Source organism: Nipponia nippon, unplaced genomic scaffold, assembly GCF_047370975.1.
Source record: "Nipponia nippon isolate SJK-2023a ecotype South Korea unplaced genomic scaffold, ASM4737097v1 scaffold_2, whole genome shotgun sequence".
NCBI classification, from domain to species: Eukaryota; Metazoa; Chordata; class Aves; order Pelecaniformes; family Threskiornithidae; genus Nipponia; species Nipponia nippon.
Window position 1 is genome coordinate 107,268,203 of NW_028262336.1, and position 21,932 is coordinate 107,290,134.

Genomic DNA, 21,932 nt, shown 5'->3' on the forward strand with positions numbered 1-21,932 from the left:
TCTGGACACCTTAGTAGCTGCTCTCATAAAGAAATCTCCAGTTCAGCTGTACATGGCACAGAGCATGCTCACAGCCTGCTGCTTCCCAGCTCTAAAGGAGAAGTCTCTTGTCACCCATCAGGTTGTTGCCAATTATTTAAACCATAGTAACAGTTTTGTCTGGCTTCTGGATTACTGCTGCTTTCATCTGAGAAAGAGTGTAAAGGATTTTGATTTTACTAGATTCATGACTGATTTCTAATTTTAGGTTATAGGAGGTTTTTCTTTTCTAATAGTAGTAAGTTACCTTTGTAAGGGAGATAAACATCTCTAAACAGTTTGCTGTTATTATATTGCAACTGGGATTACAAAGCAGTCAGTTTGATTTTTTAGTTACAATGCCTTCTAAGTACAAACATCCAAATACTTAAACATGTAATCAAACACTGGGTAGAGTTGGCCCACTGAACTCAGTTGCTTAGGTGTCTCCAAGAGTGATTTCTGAAATAGCAGTTTCTCAAAGAAAGATCATTACTCCTTTGCCCTAATTATTATTCTGGAAAGTTAATATATTTCTGCCCGATGTTATGGCAGCCTTACATGTGTCCCTCACTTAATGAAAACCTTTCTTTCCACCAAAAGAGGATACCACAGACATGTAGAAGATCTTCTGCTACACCACTAGCTTCATTTAAAATTATGCAGGAGAGACACATTGCTCTGACATTAATACATCATTTTGAGTAAGTTTTCGGTGCATTTAACTAATATGTGTGACTAGTGTCACTGTGTTCTTCCATTGTATATTTTGATTTAAATGAGGAAAACAAATGCAAAAAGAGCACAATGCATTTGTATAAAATTTCACCAGAAATTATTGATAACTTTTGTCTAGAATACTTCAGAATACATGGGCTAACAGGAGGAATGCAAAAATCTCCAGAAATAGGGACTACAAAATGCACCGTGTATGGGTGGTCTCCTCCATAAGATACAAAAAAGGCCTGTCATGAATTACCCAGCGTTAAAAGGCCAAACTGCTGTTCACATCTATGCAAGGCAATGAACAATTAAAATGAGGAGGAATACTCATACCAGAAAGTATTTGACTTCAGTAATCGGCAATATCTGGGATATATTTACCATGCAAGCTACTGGTGCTCTTTATATTGAATATGGGAGGCAAACGAAGGTGGGAGAGGGACGTGTCATACTTACGCCTATGTTCCTTAGTGCTGTGTAGTACTGTAGATTTTCTGCACTTTCTGAAACAGCAGATCTGAATGTGCACGTTTGCCAACATTGCAATGTGGAAGGTGATTGAAGTCGAAGCTGGTGGAAAGATCTAAAGGCTCTTAGCCACCGCAGTAAAATTACATGTATGTCTTGGCACTGTTTGTCTCTGTTTCCCATTTCTACATACTGCCCACCCAAGGACTTGAAGAGTTCCTAGCCTAAAAGAAGGGATGGATGGCACTTAGATTCAGCACAGGCAAATGAAGAGTACAACTGAGAACAGTAGTCATGCAGAATTATGTGGGGATCACATGAAAAAAGTAAAATAACATTGGTAAATGTCCTTGTTTCTTGGCATCCCATTCCTAGCGTGTGCTCAGCAAGTTGTCTGCTCAGAGGACTGAGATGCAACCAGCTGCAGGTCACAAGCTGCCAAAGAGCAGAGCCACCCTGCTTCTCACTCTTCTTTGGGACTGTGCTACAGATCACACACAGGGGCCTTCTTGAGGCCTTCGCAGCAGTAACAGAGACAATGCCTTGCCCTGGTACAGGTGAGACTGATGAAATCGCCAGAAGACTTTTATGCCTCTGCTTACCCATCATCACATCAGTGATGAAAATGGCGACTACCTATCACCAGAAGGTCATGACTGATTTTGCTGTCCTGACATAGAAGTCTGGCTTACAGCTCAGTGTAGAAGATCCAGAGTATAACTGATCTGAGCCATGTTCTTACTTAATTGCATTTTTAAGCACTGCATAGTACTAGGTAGATAATACATTTGGGCTAAATGCTGGTCTCTGCACAGGTGAAATAAGTAGTCTGTGTACAGTGGACTTCTGTAGAAACCTCAGACCTTTCAGATGTTTCTTTATGTGGCCAGATTCTTATGACTACCAGCATTTCTCTTGGTTCTATGTAATCTCCCTTTTCCCTTTTCAAAGCCACATGTAGGCAGAGACTGAGGAAAAAAAGCTGCCAAGGACTGAAGAGACCTCTATCTTTGCATCCTAAAAGCTGGTGTTCAGAGAAGGATGCAAAATAGCAACATAGGACTGTGTCCAGGAACACGGAGACATGATTTTTGAGGTCAATAGCTCTTGAAGTAAATCCTGGATATGAGGGAAAGGTGTGGGCTGAAGCCAGCCCACAGAGGAAGTGCAGAGAAAGCCTTTCCCCACTTGGTGGGCCATCTAAATTGCAGAGAGTGCTGCTGGGAGGCTCAGCAGGTAGGACCTCAGTCCTAGCACAGAGGAGAAAGATGGTTGAAGTGATGCAATGTCCTGAACTGGAGAAGGCAGACTGCAAAAAATGAGCCAATTGGAGGTGAAGAACAGGAATCCAGAAAAAAAGAACATCCACCACTTAGAGTGTCAACAAAGACAGTGGTTTTGCCAGTGTTCCCAGGCACAGAGAGAGCATGGCAGAACTGAGCTCGTCTGCAAGAGAGGATGGGCAAAAGCAAGGTGCAGGGAGGAGACTGGTATAAAGGCAGTGTGTTGCTCCAGCATGAGTTGGTTGATGAGTGCCAGGCAATGAACTGTTTGAAGACAATGAACTGTGATGTGTTCCTCAAAGTAAAAGTGTAAGAGAATGCTCAGGAGGATAAGGGGAGGAAGACGCTTGACAAAATGGAAGGAAGGATGTCCACCATGAATGTTAGGCATTTTGTATTGAATGCCTGAAGCAAACATGAGATTCCTTTTGAGGAAATGAACCTCCAAGATGAGAGTTTTAAAAAAATGGAAATGGAAATTTATGACTTTAAGCCAGTTCCCTAACATTTTGGCATCCATCTCGGGATGTTTGAATGTTGCTGGATTGGGGCCACTGCTGTTTCTCATTAGGCTGTGAGGAACAGCTATATGTTTCTAATGATAGTCTGTTGGCTAATTAAAACTGGCATCAGGAAAGTGGCTAAACCATCACAGGGAGAAATTGTTTCTATTCCTGTTTTAATCTTTTAAAAATAGAAAACAGATGTTTTCTTCATTCTCTACTTCCAAGCTGTAGGGAACCCCAAAGAAGAAAAGCATCCCTGATGCAGGCAGCACTGTAGAGCCTATAACCATGGCAGGAATAGTGGTGTGGATGGGACATTGTCTTGTGCCAGGTTTCTAGGTTACCAGAGCCAGTTGATTTTGGTCTCTTTTTCTCATTTAACTCTGTTTTCTCAGTATGTTTTCTCACACAGCATTGTTTGTCATGTTCTTGTGATGTGACTACAACTGGTTAGAGGTTTTAAAGAGAAAGCATAAAAAATGCTAATTTGCAACTGGTGACTTTTTTTTCTCAAATTTGTATAAGCTACACATTAAATTAACTTAACTCCCTCCAACACTTTCAATATTCTAGCAGACTTGCAGGCAAAGCCTCATGATTATTTTCCCAGAGAACTGTAATGTTTCAGAAGAAAACATGTTTTACCTATAGTTAAAATCCTACCTGTCAACATTCACGCTATGGAGTTTTCAGAATTAATGAATGCACTATCAGGTCAGCACTCCTTGCAAAAGATGCATTCCAGAGTGCTGTCATCAGGTACTTTTCTTGCTCAGATAGTACAAGACTGGCCTAAGGCATGATATGACATTATGTTGTCTGCAGTGTCGTGGTTTACCATTTTAATAACTCCTGCCATATGGAGAGTGAGTGACTGGTTTGTTTTCATGCTTCACTACAGCCTGAGAAATGTCCCCTTGAAACTATGTTTGCTTGCTCCATTCAGTTGTAGTATAAGTTGTTTGAAACCCAAAATATAGTACTGCTTTAAGTAAATGGGAAAGTAGAATAAAACAGTGCTGAAAATGACACATATATGAGTAATGTCTGAGGAAGAAAAATTTAATTCTCATTCATTGTTTTCAGGAGTTTCATGTGGCGAATCTTTTTTTCTGAGATGTCAAGAATATACTCAAATAAGTGCTCACTAGCCACAGCAGGCCAGACTACCAAGTCACTGTTTCCATGAAAGCCAAGACAAAATTCTAGGTAAAGCCTTTGTAACATCAGACAAGGGAACAAGTGAACCTCCTGGCTCCCCTGAGTGCTGAAGTGGCTAAGTTCTTTGATTGTCCAGTCAAAGGATTTTGAAACCTCAATTCATGGAAACAGGAAAAAACTCAAAACTGGTTTTGCCTTCAGTTAAAAATGAAAGCTACAGGACATGAAAGTGAGTTTGTTGCATGTTCCAGGTACACATTGGTTTTTGGTATATCCAAGAAAGTAGTAAGAGCCACTGGGACTTTTATGATGTATTCCTCTGTAACTGACAACAGGAGTTGTCAGAGAAAACTGAAGTCTCTGTTGAAATTGTTGCTGGTTTATGTGCTGCATTTTATCTTAATACAAATATGGCATTGCTTCACAGCCTGAGTCATTCCAGGTTGAATTGCTGCTTGACCCTTTAACTACAACTCCTACATACAACTCCTGCAATTCCAAATATGAGCATCAGCGTTTGAAGTTGTGTTTTAGTGTATCACTGTTTCAGGAATAATGCTCGAGAAGTGTTCCTCCTGTCTTCTTCACTTGCTTATTCCTTCCTTCATTTCAGCGTGCAACTGCAGCCGCTGTCTGGAGGTTACGCTGTACGAGTGAACTGTTTCGGCACTGCTGTGCTGGTGGAGGCCTCCATCAGTGAAGCAGTGGTGAGCTCCAAAGCTTCATGCTGCACACTTAAACCTGCCAGGTGATGTGCAGAGTGGCATGCACTCAGTACAAAGGGAATTCTCTAGAATTCATATACATGACTATACAAGACCACTGCTTATAATGGCATGGCAAATTGGGCAGAACTATTAATCAGTAGACTGTTAATTTGACCCACAGTTCAGTTCTATATTACTTCCAGCCTCATTCTTATAGTGGACTGAAAAAATAGCATGTGGGGATGAGGGGTAACTTGCATAAGAAACTGGAAGGAAGCATCAGTCTGAGAAGGTCATTCATATAAATGATAAGCTCCGTCGGTGAGACACAGAGGGCTGGGAGGGCATGGCTGCCCGCTGCCCCATGTGTGAATGTCAAGGCTCCCTCAGACCCTGCTGGGCCCCCTCAGCTCCACCTGCTGCCTCTGTGACTGAAGCAAATGTGGTGAGGGGGCAAGAAAAGGCCACTGTTTAAAAACAACATTTCACACAAGAAAATATCCAGTCCTCCATCTCCCTCCCCCACCAGTTTCCTTCAGAAGGACAGGCTTTCTGCTAGGCTCCCCCAGCATGGTGCCTCAGAGCTACCAAGAGCTCCCTGTCTTGGCTGAGGCTTTCGGGCCTGCCAGGGCTGTGGCATGCAGACGGGCAGAGCCATTCGGCTCCTACCGAGTGCCTGAGCTTTCCCTCTGCTTCCCTCGGCACAAGGCATCTCCTCGGGATGGGCTCCTGGGTGTCAAGCAGGAGGTCTGGCAGCAGCCTCCTCGGTGGGTCGCAGGGCACTCGGTCAGAGAGGACAGCTTGTTGCTGTCAGTGAAACACAAACCCAAGGCAAGCTCCTTTTCAACTTCTGGTTATTTAATCCAACCAAACTAAATTTAAACACTGGCTCGTTAAAAAGATGAATTATCTGGTGTTAATGCACCTGTATGCCCGACAATGCATAAAATGCCATCCCTGTCAAGAATGAGAGACAGGCCCACGCAGTCTTTGTGATACTCCAAATCTGAATTTTCAATATTAAATATAGATCTTTGCAATAATATTTGTGACAGCCATAGGCATAAAAATTCACCAGAATTGCAGAAAAATAGAGCTTGAGGAATTAGAACTGTCACCGAGCCTGAAAGGAGGAATACAAGCAGCACTTGTGCTTTTCGTGATGAATGATTCACATGGCTGTTGTCAGCCCTTTCCTCGCCCCCACCAGTAAACACTTCAAAGCTGCTGCAGAAGTGCAGTTGGCTACAGATGCTGCCCGCAAAGGCAGTGGACATGGCAGCAGTTACATCTGTGAGGGGCTGAAGACCCTTCCCACTGACTGTGAGAGACTCCCACCCGGCATGGTCCAGGCTGGCAACACTGCCCCTTCCAGCTAACATGGGTCAGCTTATTTGACTGCTACGATGGCAAGCAAGAGTGGTATCCACGGCCAGGGATCACAGCCAGGAGCAGGGTGAGCTCGGCATGGGGACCTCCTCTGGGTAAGAGACATGTGGACAAACCCACAGAGCTTTTCAGTGCAGCAGATACATGGAGGAATAGGTCAATACTCACAAGCATTCCTACGTCTCGCAGATAGAAGGCATTTGTCGTGTTGTATTTTTAGTGTGATAAAGCACTAATTGCATGCAGGGAAACATCTTGCTGTGAAAGGCAACTGCATGGAGATGGCGTGTTTGTAAGACTCCTTGGTTTCCTGGTACACAGAGAGAGTCAGCATTTTCTTGTTTTGCCATTCTGGTGCTTTCATAATTCTGTAGGGTATGTGTCAGCTAATTTATAAATGCTCCTTTTGCTCTGCTATTTTATTTATGAGTATCATCTGCACACCTTATTGCTTTGGACCATCTCTTGTTTCTGAAGTGCTTCTCAGGGATAATCAACTATCCATCTATTTATTTATCCATTAAAATAAGCAGTGATTCACCTCTATCTCAGGCTGTGTTAAAAACTAAACATCCTCACAATCTTTAATGTGACTTGCTAATCCAAGTAGCGTTGCAAGCTCCCCCTTCTCCTTTATGGCTTTACCTTCAGTTTGTAGACAGGACATGACAGTGTCTCTCCAGCGTCCCTCTGCTTCACTGAGGGATGGGCTAGACCAGGAGCACAGCTGGGTCCCAGCATGACACTGGCCTCAGAGCTCCTGCTGACTGACTTTATCCCATGCTGAGCCAGGACAGAGCCTGTAGCACCTGACCTGCCTGGAAGCTCAATAGCTTTAGGTGGTAACTCCTAACCCAGGCTATAATGACAGAGATGTCTGTGAAGCACTGTGTTGTGAGAAAAAAATCCAGAAAAGTCCTGAAAGAATGAGTAAAATCTGTCTTTAAAATAGATTAGTGAATGTTCTATCATTTCAGTGACAATTTTCTCTGCAATTTTTCCAATTTATTTCACAGTCTAGATTTTTGTTACCCTGCTCTCCAGCAATTTCTTCATCTTTGTAGCCCCAAAAGGGCCTTTACATTCCTTAGTAAAAAGCAAGGCCAAAACCAACTTGTCTGCAGCTGTCTTTGGACTCCTTTCCACATCTTTTCTCACTCTGGTGGCATAGGACACTCACTGACTCACCTTCTAGGTTATCAATTTTTATGCCTTCAGCTATTAGCTCATCATACATCTACTGGACCAACCTATCTTATTCATCTTAACACCCGTATTCTATCATTGTGCCCATTCACTTTACCTAGATTTTTATAGAGACTTTTTTAAAACAGTTGACACAAATTATTCAGATGTTGTTCTTGACTTGATTTCTGTTGAGTGCATCCAGGAACTCCATGGGGAACGGGGATCTCAGGGAAATTGAAGTTTCGTTTGCATAAAGACAAGGCTCCATTAAAGAGTGACATCTGAAGTGGTTTTGTTGGTTATTTTCAAGGAAAAAGGATTCTACAATGGGTAGTCTGGGAGTTAGATGGTTTCTTCTCCTATTTGTTTCATAGTTTTTTCCAAGTTTTCTGTGGATAAATGATATATAGTTTGTAAGAGGAATGAAGTTTGCTTACATATAGCATTGTATGCTGTAAAATTGTTTTCTTGGACATGGCACATCCACCAAAATCATGCAATATGTTGTGTATTCCTTTAGGAGATTTTTTCCAAGTAGTGATTCTGGGAGGTTGGAGAATTGAAAGAGAGGTCTGCTAATGTTTTTCTCATCTTTCTCATGGCATTATATGCTGCGTATTCTTTCACAGGCTCTAGTATGTACATTGTTCAAATTCAGAATTACTGAAGTAAGATGCCAGGTTCATTACACTTCAGCCAAAAGCTGAATTCTGATAAAAAGCCCTGGTGTAGCCCATCCATTTCACTGTTTCCAGAATGATCACACAGCAAAGCTCAGAGACAAATTGTTGCTGGTCAGGAACACTCAATACCTGTGTTGCAAAAGCATCGCATATGACATATGGCTGCACCAGCACCTGCACAAAATGTGCTGTCAGGAAAAAAAACACTGCACCCTCAGTTTTTATTTACGTGTGCTTCTGTTGTGTTCTTGGTGTTGGGAAACCATTTTTGTGCTTCATGCCCTGCGTGCACGAGCCTTGAAAAGTCAGTGGAGATGTACAGATTCTGCTGACCCCTATTTGGGAGTTCCTAACTAGGTGGTGATACCCGATATCCAAGACTGGATTATTTTACCTTTTTTTTAATATTACATAATATATAAGCAAGGAAAGCTGCAGCCTGGTCTATCAGTTCTATGCTGAGTGTCACATCATCCATCACACATAGTCAGAGCTGATTAGGTAGAGTCTTGTAAAAGTGTTTTTGTAAAAGGCACTGCAAATGCCTCCTTTGCTCATTTAAGGATGCGGTGGCTGGAAACCAGCCAGGCTTGCAGTGCTTCTTCCAGTACCTTACACAGCACACAAAGCTCACTCTGCTGGGCTGAGCCAGAGGGGGGATGTGAGGGGCTTTCGGGGCCTGCCGTAGATGGTGCTGCAGCTCCAGTCTGGGGATTCGCTTGTGTACCTGCTTTGTCTGGCAGAACCTGCAAAGTAGTATCCAGTGAATGCTTCGATATAGACAAGCGTAGGTTTGCTGACAACCAGAGAGCTAGAAGGTCAGAAGAACAGTTACTTGCTGGATAACACAAAAGAGGACTGCTAGGTGATGCAGAAATATTCAAGACACACTGGTGTTATGATGGGCTTGTTCGAAAGCTCATCTGTGACTGTTAAGGGAGAAAAATGCCCTCCCTAGTACCTATTGCTGAGCAAAAAGGTGTATGCCATACTCCGTGCATTATACTGTGCAAATGGCATGCAAGAAGCTGGAAGAAAACCACAGAGTCAGAGAACAGGGTGAACCCAGTGCTACAGTACTTACAGCAAATTAAAAGAGACTTTAAACTACTGGACTGAGGTTAGGTACAGTGAATTCAAAACCAAATGTGAGGAAAATGGTGTTCATTACACAGGGAAAAGTGAACTTTTATCCTCTGGCTGAATTGCTTCAACAAAAGTTGCTTTTTTTAAATAATTGCTGTGTTCAGGTTAAAAACATGCGATATGTATCACGCTAGTGCTTCTCCAAATATTGTATAAGCTATTTGGTTTACTGCCAAGAAGGCATGTAACAAAAATTAAAAACAGAGATATTACTAAAAAAAAAAAAAAAAGAAATCTGCCTGCATTACTGCTGACATTTGTTGAAATAAGAAGGGACATGAAAAATTATATCTAGATTTTGTGAGTTAGATCAGGAAGTAAAATACAATCAAAATTACACTTGGGGGAATATTTTTATGGAATATGGTAATAAGTGAAAACATTTGTGACATTAACTCAAAGATAAGAAATATTCAAACAATTATTGAAGGATTTAACACAATAGAACTATATGCTTAGGTTTAAAATGTAGTTGTCTCTGAATGTAACACATTTAAATATTGAAAAAATGTATTCATCTGAAAACAGCCAAAGTTGCTGAGAAACTGTGCATGACTCACAAAGCCCCCAGGCACTACAAAGTGCAAATACAACATTGGCAAAAAATATTTTATAGTCTCTATGGTAATAGGAGTAGTTTATTTTAACAAGTACAAAGAAACTCTTGGGAACTTACATTTCATTTGGAAACAGAACCTAGTGGGCAGGATTTTTTTTATCAGAGGTTACCCATGTCTTTAGAGTTTATGATCCATGTTGTGACTTGACTAAAGCAGCATAAGTTGGGTTGACTTCATTTTTCCTGGATTTTAATAAAAAGTGAGCAAACGAGTAGACTCTTGAAGAAGACAAGTTAAAGACATAACACTGCAAGGACCAAATTGAGTTTACAATTAAAGTTTAATCAATAGGCTAAATTGATTACCAAATTAACACAACAGGTAATCAACACAAAGTTTGTCATTTACTTTAGTAGGGATTGTATTATTTTGCTTTTAGATTTCAACTCCTTCCTCCTACATACCTGCCCAGAACTCTGGCTCATATATTACATTTATGTACTTGATGAAGGATGTTGGTACATGTTGGATATACAAACTTTACAGAATCCAAGCATCCAGTACTGGTCTTAAACATATTTCAAGGAAATTTTTCTGGTTCTTTTCAAGGAAGCACAGATTTATGAGGGCCTTAAATGACAATACTTTAACACTTAGGGCCAGAAATTATATAGTACAGCACTTAACATGGAAGTCCTGTCATTCCAGAGTGAGATACAGACACCTATAATTAATGCTTTATATGAGTTTTATGGAAATTTGGACTCCCTCAGATGACAATTCCCAGCTCCTAATACACTGGGCTCACTAATTCAAACTCAAAGTCAATGTAATCAGCACACAGCTTCCAAAAAGATATGCAGAAACAGAAGATTTCAACCCCTGGGCCTTCTGGTGTGCGAGCACCTTATTTCAGAGACATTGAAGCATCTCTATTAATCAAGCTTCTGATATCCTGCAGAGAGATACTTGTAAACTATCCTGCACTGAACTGCACAGAGCTTTCCCTTTCAAAACCCATCTAAAGGAGGAAGAGGAACAGTAACATCATTTTATGTGATGGCCAATTTGGCATGTGGGAAGGAGAAGACCTCTACTCTGTTTGCTCCTCAGCTGGCAGAGATTGATACCTGTTGCTCTCTCAAGCATGTTGAATCACAAGCCTATTGATCTTAGTAAGCCAGGTGGAAAGCAGTGTCCAACCATGTCTTTAGTAGCAAATCAAACAGCCCTCAGCCATGTTCTTGAATGCCGAGACCAAGTAACACAGAATGGCCCACACCTATGCTACTAAAATCTTACTCAGTAAAACCTGTTGGGTGATGGTGTCCAAGCTGTGTGCCTGGAATGATTCCTGCACTGTTAGGTGCTTGAATACCTTAGCTGTGTCTCAGAATCAGGAGACTCTTAACTAGCACAGGCCAAAATTGTGCCTGGTAAGAGTATAGACCATTGCATTCTTCCATAACATTTTAATTTACTTTGCAAAGGGTAACCTCCATGTCTGCTAGAAAGCTTTGCTTCTTGCATGGAGAAATTCAAAGTCTACTTGGTAGTGAAATGAAGGCAAAGAGAGAGAAGTAGCAGGGACATTTATCTAATGCTTGGGGCAATCAGTGATGTCATCCTGTTCTCAGAACTTTGTGCTACAAGAGGCATTGGGTAAAATATATAAACAACCCTGGGAGCAAAGAAACAGTTTCTTTGCTTTCAAATCAGCACTCAAATCACCTGTACTTCAAGAGTCGTGTTCCTTCTACCCAAAAGCTAGCAAAACCTTCACCACTCTTACCCAAATGGAGAATGCTCCACCCGGCAAACTCTACTCCTCAAGCATTAAGATGAGAAACAGAAGATTCAAGAGGAGATGTGACTGAAGTTAAAGTCCTTGCGGAGGAGGAATGAGGTGAATGTAGGAGATATGGAAGGAGATTGGGAGGTGAGAAGATATATACTGCACTCGCAGGGTTGGTGGTCACTTACTGCACATTACATTCTTGTAATATTATTTTTATTTTTATTTTCCATTTCCTCAGTAACAACTACTTCATAATGAATCTAAGGAATAGTTATTTGTTCTGACATTAGGTACCTTGAAACTGTGTGTCTGGCTTGAAAATAGATAAATTCATAGATGAGATCTTTCAGGTCTTTGGAAGGCCTCAGAGTCAAGTCTGTCAAGTTGGGCAGTTATCCAGAATATCCTGTGTAGAGTCTTTTGTTTGACTTTTAGAAATAGCTAATAAAGCCCAAACCCCTACCCTTTATATGTAAATTGTCCTCTTGTCCTTCTGTTCATTTTTCCTTTACAGGAAAATGAGGACTCATAGGAAATGAGTCCAGAAGGTAATTTGTAGCTGTTCTGTTTTGATAGAAACAAGATGTGAATGTTCCAGTGAAAAGGTTATCAGTCGGGGTTTGTTTAGGTGGTTTGAAGGAAAAGCTGTGGCAAGTCCCTGGCTCCCAGCAAGTCTTTGGCTGTTTTCAAAGTTGTTGTTCTATTTGAGCCTCAGAAAAGCAGTAATTCAAAATCATTATATCTAAAATCCTCCACTTGTCATTCCTCCCAGGAAAACACTTTCCCTCTTCATGTACCATGTTGTTTTCCTAACTGCATGAGCCTTTGACAAACATTTACCTAGCAAGGAAATCATTAAACATGTTTTTTCTTGTAAAACTGGATTTGATGGCAGCTAAAAATTGTGTTAATACTCCACATTTCAATCTTTGTATTTTCCTCTCACTTCCTTTAGAAGAATGTTCTATTTGCCACAGTAAATGGCCAATGTGTAGAGGCAGTTGTATAATTTGGCTACCTGAACATTGACAGACACTGAAATTTCTTTGGATGTGTCAGTTTGCCAGCCTAAATTTTCTTTGTCTCTTCATGTATGCTCATGTAAAACAAATCTTGCATTGTCTGCTTTCATTAAAATCTCAAAAGTTTCATGATCCCTTTCTCCTCCATTCTGAAATAGTTTAGTAATTTGATTAACTACTGAAAGCCTGGTGGCACTTTGGAGTGCTGTCCTTGTTGGCTTGAGACTGCGACATCATACTCATTAAAGTTAGCAAGGCTACTCATTTCCATTTTATATCTAAAATCTGTCACCTTCTACAAATAAATCCCTGGTTGCACATCCCAACATGTATTTGCCTTGGCCTGTGGTGGTACAGCTGTCAGTTGTACTTGCTTCTGGTCTCCTGTGATTTTGTTTGATGAAGAGGTTCAGAGCCACTCCATTCAAGAGCTGGCTGGCCTATAGAAAAGAGGATACAGAACTTTAACAACACCTTGAAACACAGACATAAATGCTGAAAACATACTGAGCTTCTAGAAGGAGAATATACTACCTTCTGCAAGAAGCCCAGGACCAAAACCAGTTTCCCATGCAGGATTAAGAACCATGCAGTAGAAACAGGGAATCATCTGCCTTAAAAATTCTGCTGCAATGAGTAGATGCTCCCCATTTTCCTGCAAACAGTATTTATTTCCTGACACTCTGTGTCTGTGTCAGACCTTATTATACCCTGCACACTGTCTATATTGAGCCGAGGCTTGCGTGGGAGCAGATTGCAAGAGTCTGTTGCAATAAGCCCTGTCCTGGATGCTCTCCAGTGCTCCTGGAGGCACCATGCCTACCTCAAACCTCCACCTGGAGTTCCTCTGCCCACTTCTGACAGTGACTCAGATTGGATCCCTGTCAGTATTTCCAAAGCCACTGGAAATTTCTGTTACTTGAATATGTCTATTACACTAGAAAAATCAATACATATGTTTTGTTTGGTTGTTTTTTTTTAATTATTACATAGACATGGATGACTCCATAGCCAAACTTAAGAGACTGGGAAACATGAATAGATGTAAATACAATCCTAATGAAGATATTTTATTTAACCTTTCTCCCCTGACATATGGTAAAGATTACTGGAAAAGAAGATTTTGAAATCTGTTAGAAAAAATGGTGAAAAGCATGTGAGAGGAATCTAACTGGCTTAGAGTAAACAGGAGATGCTTAAAGACAATAAGCAAGTGAATATTTGAGACTGTGACATTGTCAGAGCCAGTGTGACTGGGTGTGGTCAGGAAGTTTTCATACCTTTCCCATAAAAATATATTCTAAACTGTTATCCCTTATTCTCTTTTTCCTCAGTTTGCTTGTATTCTTAGGATGACTCTCAGTTCAGTTCATTACAATTCACCTTCAAATCCCAAAGCTGCATTATTCAATGAGTATTCTCATAAAAGAGAGAGAAAGAAAGAAGAGTGCTCTGTGATTTATCAGGGACATCAAAATATGGCACATTTTGTAGATATAATGTCAGAGTAGACATTTTGTCAAGCTGCCCACAATGTCTGTAGCATGATTTCTACATTTCAAGAATCCTGAAAGAAAAATTGACTCATTTCCCAGCATAAAGTCATTTTACATCCAAAATGGTGTTGTGTTGGAGAAATATGACATGTTCATAAAATATGTGACAAGTAATAAAACTGTTTTCTGAAATGTACATAAGTTTAAGTGCAGAAGAGAAGGCCACCACACAGCTAGCTAAATCAGTTGTCATTTTGCACATCACTCACTGTGCACATCACTCACAATGTGTATGCACTATGTGTATAAATCCCCATCCAGTGAAATGTGAATGTAAACCTTAATGCATAATTTATTGCAATGAATGGTTTCACTGGCAATCGATAAACTGAACTAAACACTAGATTTAAAGTTATCTGGCAACTGAGAAAAGAGAACCTCTAGGAACCACTTTCTGTGGAAAGAAAAAAAGGCAAGAGAATAAATTGCTCTTGTTAGCCAGCACACCGTCTTGCTAGTATCTAAAGCAACGGCTGAATGTTACTGCTCTGTGAGCTGCACTTCTAGTGCAAGTAACTCCTTCCCCCACCAAAGCTATCTGCATCTGGCAGTGCTAATTTTCTTCGCATAGCTGCTCTCTAAGCACAATATTAAAAAGGAACAAGTTTTAACAAATCAGATATGGTAATAAAGCACCTGGCAGCTTAGGAGGCATAAATCTCTCATGACAGATATGAGTGACTGGGGATAGTAGGGAGAAAGAGAGAGAGAGAAGAGAAACATCAGCAATCACTGTGGAACAGTAATGTGTACTCGTAGCTTTTAGGATCAACCAGGACCTCATTTTACTAATGCCAGCGGTATCGTGAAAATGTTCCTGCTTTGGAAATTAAGGTCAGAGATGTTAAAAATACTAATAAAAATATTATCCTTATTTAAAGTGAGCAGCTGGAATTATGTTGGCAGAATTTAATAGCAAATTATTAGAAAAAGATGTGCCTTTACAATAGGCAAAAGCAAACCATGCTGAATATGTAAACTAGGTCAGCTCTCGTTTAAATTCTGTATTGCTGAGAGAAGGACGCCAAAGGGAATGTGATTTAGCACTAGATCCATCTGTCAGATCATAGCAAAAAGCTAGTGTTTTAATTACCATTACTTTATCAAATCATAAAAATCACAGAAATGTGGAGTGAAAGGGACCTAAAATGAACCTTTTATATGCTCTGATAATCAAGTAAGATTACACCTCTTCTGAGAGCTACTTGCCTAAGCCAAAATCATCCAGGGCTGGGGATTTACTATCTTTTTAAAAGCCTGCTAAAGCCTTGTAGCACTTTCTTCTCTGTTAGCCTTAAAAAAAGAAAAGGTTTTACTTATATCTGCCTGATACTTCAGTTTCTGAGAATTAAGCTCATTATTTTTTCTTTTAGCTTTGGTAGACATGGAGAACATCCACAATACTCTTTTTTTACTGCAACCTATACAAAAACTCCTTTACTCCATTCTATTCTAGGCTACGTGATCCCACTTCTTTGGAATTTTTTCATATAGACCATAGTTTCTAGGCTTTGGACTACTCTACTTACTATGTTTTGCATTTTCTTCAAATGCCCCATATTTTCCCCAAGTGTGGTGACCTGAACTGACCAGTGCTTTCCAACAGGCATGTGATCAGTGTCATATCATACTCTTATTAATGCATTCTGGAAAACCAGAACTTCATTTCCCATTTTTTTCAGCAACAGCACACTTAAGATTTTTGTGATCTGCTAAAACATCTAAAGCTTTTTTTCTGCAATGTTCATGCTTTGCTGGGTCTTCTCTATTTAGTACTTCTGCATTTGATATTTTTCATCCTTATTGTAGGGCTTCTTGATTTCAGACCACTTCTCCAATCAATTCGGACAATTCAGATATGTCTACACTATTCTTTCAACCAAGTAGTATATTAATATATGAATACAATTGATGATGATACTGATTATAGTGCTTTATGTAGTGTTTTATAGGAGATCCACTGGCCCCCAAATATTACCTGTATAATGTGCCAGCAATAAAATTAATTGTGTTAACTACAGAAATCTGCAAAAGGTTATAGCACCACCTTACCGTCTTGAGTACCTGGTCCAGCATTTAGCCAGCATAAAGATGCAAACAATCAAAACTGTCAATATAGTCGTGCTTATGATTCTCCAGATGATAGGCACATAAAAAACCTGCCTGAGCTGGCAGTGCTGTCCAGTCCTGCCTACTGACAGTGGGCTCTGTAAAGGGACTTTTCCATGTGAAACAGACAGAGACTGAAAAAGATCAAATTCTATACATGTAAACAGCAAATGAAAAAACAGGCTTGGAAATAACAGCTGATACATGATGTACATTTACCAAGACTAAACAATTTTTAAAAGATCTGCACCTTCTTTGCAAAACAAATTCCAGTCTTGTTCCTTTTGATGCAATTTGTGACACTGTTTATGATGTGTAATTGTACCTGAATCAACACTACTAGATATTTCATAACACAGTCATTGCACTGTCTACAGAATTTAAAGATCATAATTTAGGAGAGTTGCCTTCCACATGTACTCCAAAACATCAGGATTATTGTTTGCCACCTGCCACCATGGTCTATAAACTAGAAAGGGCATGGGCACCTGGCAATTAAGCATCATAGTAATCTGGTCCCCTCACCACAGATCCCAAATCCTGTGGGAGATACAGGAGATTACAGTGCCATTCATGACAAATTTGAAATGTATCCGAATGAGATCCAGAACAGCCAGCGCACTGCACTGAGTTGCCAAAAATGAGTATATACATCAAGGAACCTCTCTGAGGTAGTCAGTGGGAAATGTTGAGGACTCGGGTGATAACGACCTCCAAGCACGTCTGCCTGTGACTGATCACACTGTGCAGTACTGTAGTGAGACACCCAGACTAGCTCTGGGTGGTTACCTCTACGTTAGCAAGGAATTTGGGGCACCAGTATGTTGAGGGATTGGGGCAGAGGCTCCATAATCTCTATTGAGTGAATTGTAGGGTTTTATTCTGCCTCAGATTTAGTCTGGTTCCGTGGATTAGTCATTCCCAGCACATATATGTTTCAAACTGGTCTGAAGGGCCAGTCACTGGCTCAGAGACCCTTGTGTCTCCTTCAGGGGTAGGTGCATAAAGGGAGTAAAGAGATTTGTGTCCAATAAAAGAAATCAACTTACTGCACACCAGAACCACTCTGTAAAGTGAACCAGGCCAGTGGAAGCAGAGACAACTGAGGCATTCCCTCCAACACTGCAATATGGCTCTGATCCAAAACTCTTCATGCAGCCAGAGGGTTAGCATTGGTACTGAAATTACCTTACCTATCCTCAGTCTCCTCTTCCACATCCAGCTTTGGGAGGGGATTTCAGCTGAGGACCAGATGGATGAAGGGCGAGAACTTCTCCCCCTCTCCTCTGTCCTGAGGCAATACAGAATCCTGAGGGAATGGGAGAAGAACTAGGGAAAATTAGGTGGCCTTGAGAATTGGCAGTGATTTCAAAGGCTGGCTGAACTGAAAAGGACAAGATTCCTCTGGCACAGCCCTTACCGTTTGGGTCAAGCTGGAAATTTGTGATACAAATGTGAGAGGATAAGTTACTGCTTTGGTGTTATTCAGAGCTGACAACTTGGAAGTTTAGGTTCTGTGTCCTAGGTGCTTATTTTTCTAAAGATTATTTTAAGAAACTAATCATTAAGGTTTCTCGTTTTCCTTCTGATGAGGTCCTATTAAGTACCTTCAGCTTTTCTGGTATTCATTGCTCAGGCTGAAATTTGACATCTTTACTTTGTGAAGGTACTTCTGCTGTGGCTGAGCCAGAATTGTTCTGTTTCTAATGATGATGAAATGTAGGGGAAAAGAAAATACCTTTCCTATTATGAAAAATAAATGTGCGATTGCCATTTTAGAACTCTAATGAAGGAATGAGATTTGACATATGTGTTATTTTGGGTTAATGTTATTTCCGTTTGACAAAACTGTGAAGGTTCAAAGACATATTTTTTCATTTGCACAGACTTCTCAGGCATTGATTCTCTTCATGCTGTTGCACCTTCTAATCTCTAGTCAGCATTCTTTTTGTTTTTTAATTTTATTTTGGATTGACAAATATATAGAAGGGAAGAGGTGGAGTGACTGGCTACCCACAAGCAGATCTCCTAAGATGTTTCTGGGGGCTGAAACATGGGGCTTCTCCACAACATCCCATTCTCTGCAGCTGGGAGGGGGCATGACTGGAAGAAGAGAGTGTGGCGAGGCCTGCCCAAAGGCTCGCATGGACCTCCTGAGGTGAACCCAACATTTCAGACTGGTAAACAACTAGTCCAGGAGGGTGGAGGGACGCCTTCTAGGAAAGGAGGAGAAATAATAGTTTTTATTTTTGTTTTTGTCTTTCTTGGGCAAATGTGCTGTAGAACTTTCTTTAAGTACATTTTAATTCTCCATAGGCGTTTGTGCTGCTTGGACAAAGAAATTAGATAGGGTCTTTTGATGTCACTATAATGTAATTATTCAGAGTGAGATATATGTGCAGTGTTAACATACATTACTGCTATTAGTTCAGTATCCCAGGCAAGGATCTTACCTTTTATACAGCTCCTTGTTATTTCTCTCAAGACAATTTACTGCATCTATTATAAATGTTGTTTAGTTTATCTTTTTAGTGTTTTTAATTCTTCCCATCTAAAGAAATAAATCACATCCCTCTGCATCCAGTCATGAGAAAACAAAACAAACAACAAAGCCCCTATAGCTAGTTTCATCATTGTAGCTTACTTTAAAGCCTGCCTTTCTCACATGACTCATTCATTTCAGTGTTTACTGGAGCAGGGCATCTTTTAGTAAATGGAGCAAAAATAGATATTTTTTTTCTGTCACTGATTTAGAAAGCTAAGAGCCTTAGTTATGGATGGGAATGTTGTACCCACCCAGGGGAACAATATAATTTTCTGTCCTTTGACAGTATTTCATCTTATTATTTTGAGGAATTGTCTTTGGTGTGTTTTGTGAAATGTTTTGAGGTCTCAGAGAAAAAGTCTAATGTAAGAACTCAACCTTAAAATACGCTGAAAATACTCTGGCCTTGATCCAGTAAAGCACTTAAACAGGTATTTAACTTAAAGTGCATAGGAATACCCTGGGGAATAAACATGCTTAAAGCTAAGTACATATTTCTGTGCTTTGTTGGATCAAAACCAAAGTGCTCAAATCCTTGCAAGACTGAGCCCTCATGCTTCTTGTTTTTATAGAGTATTTGTTTACCAAGTTTCATAAATCTGAGTAGACCATTCAGCTCAAATACAGTGCTACAGAATGCTTGACATCAGTAGTAAGCTCTATTTCAATGGGAATAAGACCAAATCTTCATGGTTTGACGAATTGACGTGCAAATCCTGCTCATCCATCAAACAGATAATACATGTACCGAATGGTAAATGATCACAGTCTGTATCCTAAAGTTATATGCAAACAATAGTATTTATTGCTTATCATAGAATCATAGAATCGTTAAGGTTGGGAAAGACCCTTAAGAGTATCGAGTTCAACCATTAACCTATCACAGCCAAGTCCACCACTAAGCCATGTCGTCAAGCACCACGTCTACCCATCTTTTAAATACCTCCAGGGATGGGGACTCAACCACTTCCTTGTGAGCATTCAGGTACAGGAGCAGGTCGGTGACTGCCAGCTCTTCGACAACTGGGGCTTCATCCTGCATCCTGTCTCCATCTCCCAGCTCAGGGACCTGAAAACCCTGAGGATGACCAGTCTGACTATTAAAGACTGAGGCAAAGAAGGCATTAAGTACCTCAGCCTTCTCCTCATTCTTCGTGGCAAGGTTACCTTCTGCATCCAACAAAGGAGGGAGATTCTCCCTGGCCTTCCTTTTGTCGCTGATATAGTTGTAGAAACATTTTTTGTTATCTTTAACGGTGGTGGCCAGTTTAAGTTCTAGCTGGGCCTTTGCCTTTCTAATCTTCTCCCTGCATAACCTCACAACATCCTTGTAGTCCTCCTGAGTCACCTGCCCCTTCTTCCAAAGGTGGTAGCCTCTCCTTTTTTTCCTGAGTTCCAGCTAAAGCTCTCTGTTCAGCCAGGCCGGTGTTCTCCCCCGCCTGCTCATCTTATGGCACGTGGGGACGGCCTGCTCCTGCGCCTTTAAGACTTCCTTTTTGAATAACCTATCAAAAGCATCCAGAAATGTTCTGTGCATTTTACAAAGACAGAGGGAAACGATTTCTCCAAGGCATTTCCTATCTGTATGTAGGGCAATCCATCAGGAAAGCATCACATATAAGCAAGGACGGTGAGAAGGGAAGGGGAAGATGACCTAGGAATATACTTGCACCTTAGGAGCAGAGCGTGAGCCCTGCAGAAGCACTTAACCGCAAACAGCCTGTAGAGTCTGCCTAACTGCAAAAAGAATAAGTTAGCAACCTGCCACTTTAAAAAAAAAAAAAGTAAGCCTTCATTTCCCACTAATTGTCAAAGATGAGAAGGTAGAAAATATCATAAAAGGCGGTAGTTACGAGAGACAATTAAAAAAAAGAGGAAGGCAGACTTAAGGGACACAGAGTCAGGCTGTGGATTTCTTGCTCATCTTTGAAAAGCAAAAATAAGAAAAACAAGAAAGTACTCGCTGGTAGGCTTTCGTACTGGGCTTTGACCAGAGTTCAATAATATGCCTGCATTTACCCCATACAGAATGCCAGAGGTGTGTGTGCTGTCTTGGTAAATCATATCAACACTGCTGTAACGAAGTTCGGGGGCATATTTTTAGCACAACGTTAACTATTGCAACCTCCTGGATATACTGTGAGAACGTGCCAATGAACTTCTCGGTGATATCACTATCAGTACGTAGCCAATAGTAGTATTGTATATTGTTCACACACTCCTAATCTACCTTTTGCAAATATTCTGGTTTTTGGTTTGGGGTTTTTTTATCCTTCTCTCTCCTAGGCTCTACATGTGGAAAACTACTGGTCTTTTCTCCTAGTCATGGTTGTTTCTGCCTTACAAAATAAAAGCTGCAGAACGACTGGCAAGATCAGAAATCACAAAACTCAAATAACTGAGAAGAAGCTGAATCAAAAAAGTAGAAAAAATTAAGATGGTGCATGAGATGTATATTTAAATTAAAAAAAAAGTAGCAAAAAGCTAAGTGTACATTTAATATTAAGAAAAACCCTGTTTTCATCAAAATCTGTTAAAGGAGCAACCTTCAAGTGCGCAGAAAAAGAAGTCTCGCAGGAGCCATGCTTTTACTAGACCCTAAAAATGTTTACCTCAAACAAATGTGTTATGATTGGTAAACTGGACTGATCTACTGCTTCTTTTCATTTCCTGTTTTATCATTGCAATAGTGCCATAAAAGGTTAGACCTAAATGTTATTTTAAAAAATGCTTGAAACATTTTACATGTTTTGAAAAAAACCTATCTAGTCAAGTTGAGCATTTTGTCTTTCTGAGTCATGGCTCTGTTACAGTCTGGATGCTACCAAAACTCCCATGTTTTCATTCCTGTATGCTACCATGGTTTCATTCAGTACATGGTGTATGTTTCTTTTCCTTCATCCTACCTTCTCTATTGAATCTAGTGCTAATAGCAACTGTCTACAGAAAATTGCACCTGCCCCAGATTAGGTTAAAACAGAACTTTACACCCACAGATGTCTATTTAAACATCACCAAATTGCAGTCTATGATCTTTCACATTTTTTACTGGTAGTCTTTCTTTCTGTCT

At 40.4% G+C, this 21,932-nt stretch overlaps 1 long non-coding RNA gene across 1 annotated transcript in view; it reads left to right on the top strand.

The window, feature by feature from the left end:
- Positions 1-6,107: 6,107 nt before the first annotated feature.
- The window catches only part of LOC148055907 (uncharacterized), a 36,605-nt gene continuing 20,780 nt past the window's right edge, over positions 6,108-21,932 (top strand). Inside the window, exon 1 of the long non-coding RNA XR_015704851.1 lies at positions 6,108-6,350. This is a non-coding gene — a long non-coding RNA (uncharacterized LOC148055907). The remainder of the gene's footprint in view (positions 6,351-21,932) is intronic.